The sequence below is a fragment of the Drosophila erecta genome, unplaced genomic scaffold, assembly GCF_003286155.1.
Source record: "Drosophila erecta strain 14021-0224.00,06,07 unplaced genomic scaffold, DereRS2 tig00000978-arrow-arrow-pilon, whole genome shotgun sequence".
NCBI classification, from domain to species: Eukaryota; Metazoa; Arthropoda; class Insecta; order Diptera; family Drosophilidae; genus Drosophila; species Drosophila erecta.
Window position 1 is genome coordinate 74,911 of NW_020825287.1, and position 7,351 is coordinate 82,261.

The 7,351-nt window shown below is 31.5% G+C and overlaps 2 non-coding genes across 2 annotated transcripts; both read left to right on the forward strand.

Moving 5' to 3' along the window:
* Nucleotides 1–4,047: 4,047 nt before the first annotated feature.
* On the forward strand, nt 4,048–6,042 carry LOC113564825. Its single transcript, XR_003408330.1, has one exon. It is a non-coding gene; the product is annotated as a small subunit ribosomal RNA (ribosomal RNA).
* An 850-nt stretch (nt 6,043–6,892) lies between these two features.
* Nucleotides 6,893–7,071, forward strand: LOC113564834. Its single transcript, XR_003408335.1, has one exon. It is a non-coding gene; the product is annotated as a 5.8S ribosomal RNA (ribosomal RNA).
* Nucleotides 7,072–7,351: the final 280 nt, after the last annotated feature.

The following is a 7,351-nucleotide window of genomic DNA, read 5'->3' on the forward strand; positions in this document are numbered from 1 at the left end:
TATAAAATATATAAGTACTTTTATCATGTACTTATAATGGGTGCCCAGAGTGCCCAGAATAGTAGCCAGTAGCCAAATGCTTTGTCATCAATTTAGTGACACGCATATGAAATCAAGTAAAGTTGCCAAGACGCATATGATAATGTCCCTATCATATTAAAGAACTAAAGAACTTAAAGAAATCAAGTAAAGTTGCCAAATGCTTTGTCATCAAATTAGTGACGCATATGATAATGTCCCTATCATATTAAAGAAATAAAGAACTTAAAGAAATCGAGTTAAGTTGCCAAGACGCATATGATATTGTCCCTATCTAATTATACAAATAAAGAACTTAAAGAAATCAAGTAAAGTTGCCAAGACGCATATGATAATGTCCCTATCATATTAAAGAACTAAAGAACTTAAAGAAATCAAGTCAAGTTGCCAAATGCTTTGTCATCAAATTAGTGACGCATATGATATTGTCCCTATCTAATTATAGAAATAAAGAACTTAAAGAACTCAAGTAAAGTTGCCAAGACGCATATGATAATGTCCCTATCATATTAAAGAACTAAAGAACTTAAAGAAATCAAGTCAAGTTGCCAAATGCTTTGTCATCAAATTAGTGACGCATATGATATTGTCCCTATCTAATTATAGAAATAAAGAACTTAAAGAACTCAAGTAAAGTTGCCAAAACGCATATGATAATGTCCCTATCATATTAAAGAACTAAAGAACTTAAAGAAATCAAGTAAAGTTGCCAAGACGCATATGATATTGTCCCTATCATATTAAAGAAATAAAGAACTTAAAGAAATCAAGTAAAGTTGCCAATACGCATATGATATTGTCCCTATCATATAAATATAGGATAAATGTATATAATTATATATAAAGAAAAATATATGAAATATCCGTATATTTATTAACTAAAGAACTTAAAGAAATCAAGTAAAGTTGCCAAGACGCATATGATAATGTCCCTATCATATTAAAGAAATAAAGAACTTAAAGAAATCAAGTAAAGTTGCCAAGACGCATATGATATTGTCCCTATCTAATTATAGAAATAAAGAACTTAAAGAAATCAAGTAAAGTTGCCAAGACGCATATGATATTGTCCCTATCATATTATAGATATAAAGAACTTAAAGAAATCAAGTAAAGTTGCCAAATGCTTTGTCATCAAATTAGTGACGCATATGATATTGTCCCTATCTAATTATAGAAATAAAGAACTTAAAGAACTCAAGTAAAGTTGCCAAAACGCATATGATAATGTCCCTATCATATTAAAGAACTAAAGAACTTAAAGAAATCAAGTAAAGTTGCCAAGACGCATATGATATTGTCCCTATCATATTAAAGAAATAAAGAACTTAACGAAATCAAGTAAAGTTGCCAATACGCATATGATATTGTCCCTATCATATTAAAGAAATAAAGAACTTAAAGAAATCAAGTAAAGTTGCCAAGACACATATGATATTGTCCCTATCATATAAATATAGGATAAATGTATATAATTATATATAAAGAAAAATATATGAAATATCCGTATATTTATTGAACAATATAAGGAAATTATATATAAAACATATGAAAAGGAATATTTATTGTATGTATAAAAGAAAAAATTCAGAAATACTCCTATATTCTCTTAGTATTATAGAGAAAACCCATATAAGTGAGAGGTATTAGTAGTGTAAACGACGCTTTGATCGACAGAGGGTTCAAAAACTACTATAGGTAGGCAGTGGTTGCCGACCTCTCGTATTGTTCAAAACTTATGTATTCATATGATTTTGACAATAATATAAGGAAATTAATTATAAAACATATGAAAAGGAATATTTATTGTATGTATAAAAGAAAAAATTCAGAAATACTCCTATATTCTCTTAGTATTATAGAGAAAACCCATATAAGTGAGAGGTATTAGTAGTGTAAACGACGCTTTGATCGACAGAGGGTTCAAAAACTACTATAGGTAGGCAGTGGTTGCCGACCTCTCGTATTGTTCAAAACTTATGTATTCATATGATTTTGACAATAATATAAGGAAATTAATTATAAAACATATGAAAATGAATATTTATTATATGTATAAAGGAAAAAATTCAGAAATACTCCTATATTCTCTTAGTATTATAGAGAAAACCCATATAAGTGAGAGGTATTAGTAGTGTAAACGACGCTTTGATCGACAGAGGGTTCAAAAACTACTATAGGTAGGCAGTGGTTGCCGACCTCTCGTATTGTTCAAAACTTATGTATTCATATGATTTTGACAATAATATAAGGAAATTAATTATAAAACATATGAAAATGAATATTTATTATATGTATAAAGGAAAAAAATCAGAAATACTCCTATATTCTCTTAGTATTATAGAGAAAACCCATATAAGTGAGAGGTATTAGTAGTGTAAACGACGCTCTGATCGACAGAGGGTTCAAAAACTACTATAGGTAGGCAGTGGTTGCCGACCTCTCGTATTGTTCAAAACTTATGTATTCATATGATTTTGACAATAATATAAGGAAATTAATTATAAAACATATGAAAATGAATATTTATTATATGTATAAAGGAAAAAATTCAGAAATACTCCTATATTCTCTTAGTATTATAGAGAAAACCCATATAAGTGAGAGGTATTAGTAGTGTAAACGACGCTTTGATCGACAGAGGGTTCAAAAACTACTATAGGTAGGCAGTGGTTGCCGACCTCTCGTATTGTTCAAAACTTATGTATTCATATGATTTTGACAATAATATAAGGAAATTAATTATAAAACATATGAAAATGAATATTTATTATATGTATAAAGGAAAAAATTCAGAAATACTCCTATATTCTCTTAGTATTATAGAGAAAACCCATATAAGTGAGAGGTATTAGTAGTGTAAACGACGCTCTGATCGACAGAGGGTTCAAAAACTACTATAGGTAGGCAGTGGTTGCCGACCTCTCGTATTGTTCAAAACTTATGTATTCATATGATTTTGACAATAATATAAGGAAATTAAATATAAAACATATGAAAATGAGCAATTATCATATGATTAATGGAAAAAATAATTCATTTATATATGAATAAAGGAAAATTCTCTTAATATATAAGAGAATAGCACGTGTTGGGTGGCAAACAGAATTGAAAATACCCGCTTTGAGGACAGCGGGTTCAAAAACTACTATAGGTAGGCAGTGGTTGCCGACCTCATGCATTATTCGAAATATATATTTCGGATCATGATGATTTAAATTTGGTTACTTACAAATAAAGTATATTATTATCCGTACAAATTTGTTTCTCAGTTCTTATGAACATGGGACTTGGCTCCGCGGTTAATAGGAATATACGACTTTAGATAATATCGTTGAAACAACAGTCAAGTTTCTATTATACATAGAATAACAAATCGTTTCCATATATTATCGTTAATTTTTGGAGGCAGGCAAATTTATTGTTATTTATTTAATAATATATTACCTGCCGTAAAGTTGGAAAATTATATCGTTACCGCGGTATAATATATATATTCATATTTATTACATGATGGAAAAATTACAAAATTTTTAATATAGAAATCATATGCGCTCGGTTTTACGTTATGTATTACCAGAGAGTTATATGGATAAAGATAAATTTTAAATTTATCATCAAATTGCAAATGATTTAACTCAATATTTATATTGGTTAAACAAAAATTGTACATGTGTGGATACAATAATTATGTATGTTGGAAACAAAATGATATTTTAGAATGAAATATGTATAATATAAATACAAAATTATAGAAATATATATTATTGAACTTGTTAATAATGGTGAAACAAGTATAAAAATATAATGGAATATACGAATACGAATGCTATATAAAAATGGCCGTAATCGAATTAAAAGAGATTTAAAATTTTACCCAAAGGCAAAATATTGAAGTATTTTTCAATATGATATAATAAATGGAATTATATAAAATGGAAATCTATAATATTTATATTGCTTATTTCAATTCGAAAAATATGAATGGAATATGAAGAAAGAAACATTATTCTGGTTGATCCTGCCAGTAGTTATATGCTTGTCTCAAAGATTAAGCCATGCATGTCTAAGTACACACGAATTAAAAGTGAAACCGCAAAAGGCTCATTATATCAGTTATGGTTCCTTAGATCGTTAACAGTTACTTGGATAACTGTGGTAATTCTAGAGCTAATACATGCAATTAAAACATGAACCTTATGGGACATGTGCTTTTATTAGGCTAAAACCAAGCGATCGCAAGATCGTTATATTGGTTGAACTCTAGATAACATGCAGATCGTATGGTCTTGTACCGACGACAGATCTTTCAAATGTCTGCCCTATCAACTTTTGATGGTAGTATCTAGGACTACCATGGTTGCAACGGGTAACGGGGAATCAGGGTTCGATTCCGGAGAGGGAGCCTGAGAAACGGCTACCACATCTAAGGAAGGCAGCAGGCGCGTAAATTACCCACTCCCAGCTCGGGGAGGTAGTGACGAAAAATAACAATACAGGACTCATATCCGAGGCCCTGTAATTGGAATGAGTACACTTTAAATCCTTTAACAAGGACCAATTGGAGGGCAAGTCTGGTGCCAGCAGCCGCGGTAATTCCAGCTCCAATAGCGTATATTAAAGTTGTTGCGGTTAAAACGTTCGTAGTTGAACTTGTGCTTCATACGGGTAGTACAACTTACAATTGTGGTTAGTACTATACCTTTATGTATGTAAGCGTATTACCGGTGGAGTTCTTATATGTGATTAAATACTTGTATTTTTTCATATGTTCCTCCTATTTAAAAACCTGCATTAGTGCTCTTAAACGAGTGTTATTGTGGGCCGGTACTATTACTTTGAACAAATTAGAGTGCTTAAAGCAGGCTTCAAATGCCTGAATATTCTGTGCATGGGATAATGAAATAAGACCTCTGTTCTGCTTTCATTGGTTTTCAGATCAAGAGGTAATGATTAATAGAAGCAGTTTGGGGGCATTAGTATTACGACGCGAGAGGTGAAATTCTTGGACCGTCGTAAGACTAACTTAAGCGAAAGCATTTGCCAAAGATGTTTTCATTAATCAAGAACGAAAGTTAGAGGTTCGAAGGCGATCAGATACCGCCCTAGTTCTAACCATAAACGATGCCAGCTAGCAATTGGGTGTAGCTACTTTTATGGCTCTCTCAGTCGCTTCCCGGGAAACCAAAGCTTTTGGGCTCCGGGGGAAGTATGGTTGCAAAGCTGAAACTTAAAGGAATTGACGGAAGGGCACCACCAGGAGTGGAGCCTGCGGCTTAATTTGACTCAACACGGGAAAACTTACCAGGTCCGAACATAAGTGTGTAAGACAGATTGATAGCTCTTTCTCGAATCTATGGGTGGTGGTGCATGGCCGTTCTTAGTTCGTGGAGTGATTTGTCTGGTTAATTCCGATAACGAACGAGACTCAAATATATTAAATAGATATCTTCAGGATTATGGTGCTGAAGCTTATATAGCCTTCATTCATGGTGGCAGTAAAATGTTTATTGTGTTTGAATGTGTTTATGTAAGTGGAGCCGTACCTGTTGGTTTGTCCCATTATAAGGACACTAGCTTCTTAAATGGACAAATTGCGTCTAGCAATAATGAGATTGAGCAATAACAGGTCTGTGATGCCCTTAGATGTCCTGGGCTGCACGCGCGCTACAATGAAAGTATCAACGTGTATTTCCTAGACCGAGAGGTCCGGGTAAACCGCTGAACCACTTTCATGCTTGGGATTGTGAACTGAAACTGTTCACATGAACTTGGAATTCCCAGTAAGTGTGAGTCATTAACTCGCATTGATTACGTCCCTGCCCTTTGTACACACCGCCCGTCGCTACTACCGATTGAATTATTTAGTGAGGTCTCCGGACGTGATCACTGTGACGCCTTGCGTGTTACGGTTGTTTCGCAAAAGTTGACCGAACTTGATTATTTAGAGGAAGTAAAAGTCGTAACAAGGTTTCCGTAGGTGAACCTGCGGAAGGATCATTATTGTATAAAATCCTTACCGTTAATAAAAATTTGTTATAATACAAATACATTTTGAATTTACCAAAATTACTTACCAAATTACCAAATTAAAAAATTTACCAAATTTATATTACCATATTATCAAATTTACCAGATTACCAAATTTTACAAAAGCAAAGCGCATAATATGATATGATTATAGAACGAAACGATTCAATTGAATCAAATTAAAAATATATATATAAATATATATTAAAATAAAAGTTAAAATCAAAATAAAATGAATCTGATGGGTTTTTATTTATATGAGGCTTTGGCAACCTCATAAGATTTTAACATGTTGTGTAATGGCGGGCACAACAAAAAAAAATATTATATATATGTGGCTTTGAAATGTAAAAATAAAACTTCGAATATTGGAGAGATCGAAGATATCAAATTCGAAAATGGAAATCGAATTAAAACATTAAAAATAATGGTTATCAAAATAATTTGTTAATATAAAATGGTGAACTTTGTGTGTATATGGACCATAATATACACGCGTTGCGAATATGTATTGTTCATCTTAGTTATGAGCATACGTTGGCTAATGCAACAACCTAAAATATACAATGTTGTACCTGGTACCCATCAGGTTAATGTTTTATATAAATTGCAGTATGTATCGCCCAAACATAGTTAAATATAAACCGTAAATAACCAGATTATATGATACATAATGCTTATATGAAACTAAGACATTTCGCAGCATTTATTTTAGGTATAAAAATACATTTATTGAAGGAATTGATATATGCCAGTAAAATGGTTGTATTTTTAATTTATTTCAATAAAAACAAAATTGACATTATATAAAAATGAATTATAAAACTCTAAGCGGTGGATCACTCGGCTCATGGGTCGATGAAGAACGCAGCAAACTGTGCGTCATCGTGTGAACTGCAGGACACATGAACATCGACATTTTGAACGCATATCGCAGTCCATGCTGTTATGTACTTTAATTAATTTTATAGTGCTGCTTGGACTACATATGGTTGAGGGTTGTAAGACTATGCTAATTAAGTTGTTTATAAATTTTTATAAGCATATGGTATATTATTGGATAAAATAATAATATTTTTATTCATAATATTAAAAATATATATGAAAAACATTATCTCACATTTGGATGTGAAAAAACGAAGAGAAATATTTTCTTTTTCAATCAAGTAATACTGAGAAATGTCTAGCATAAAAAATTGAATTATTTTTCATCTAGAATTGTCTCTTATTAATGATTCGGAAATAGAAAAAAACTTGGTTTAGTTATATTCTTCGTTGGTTC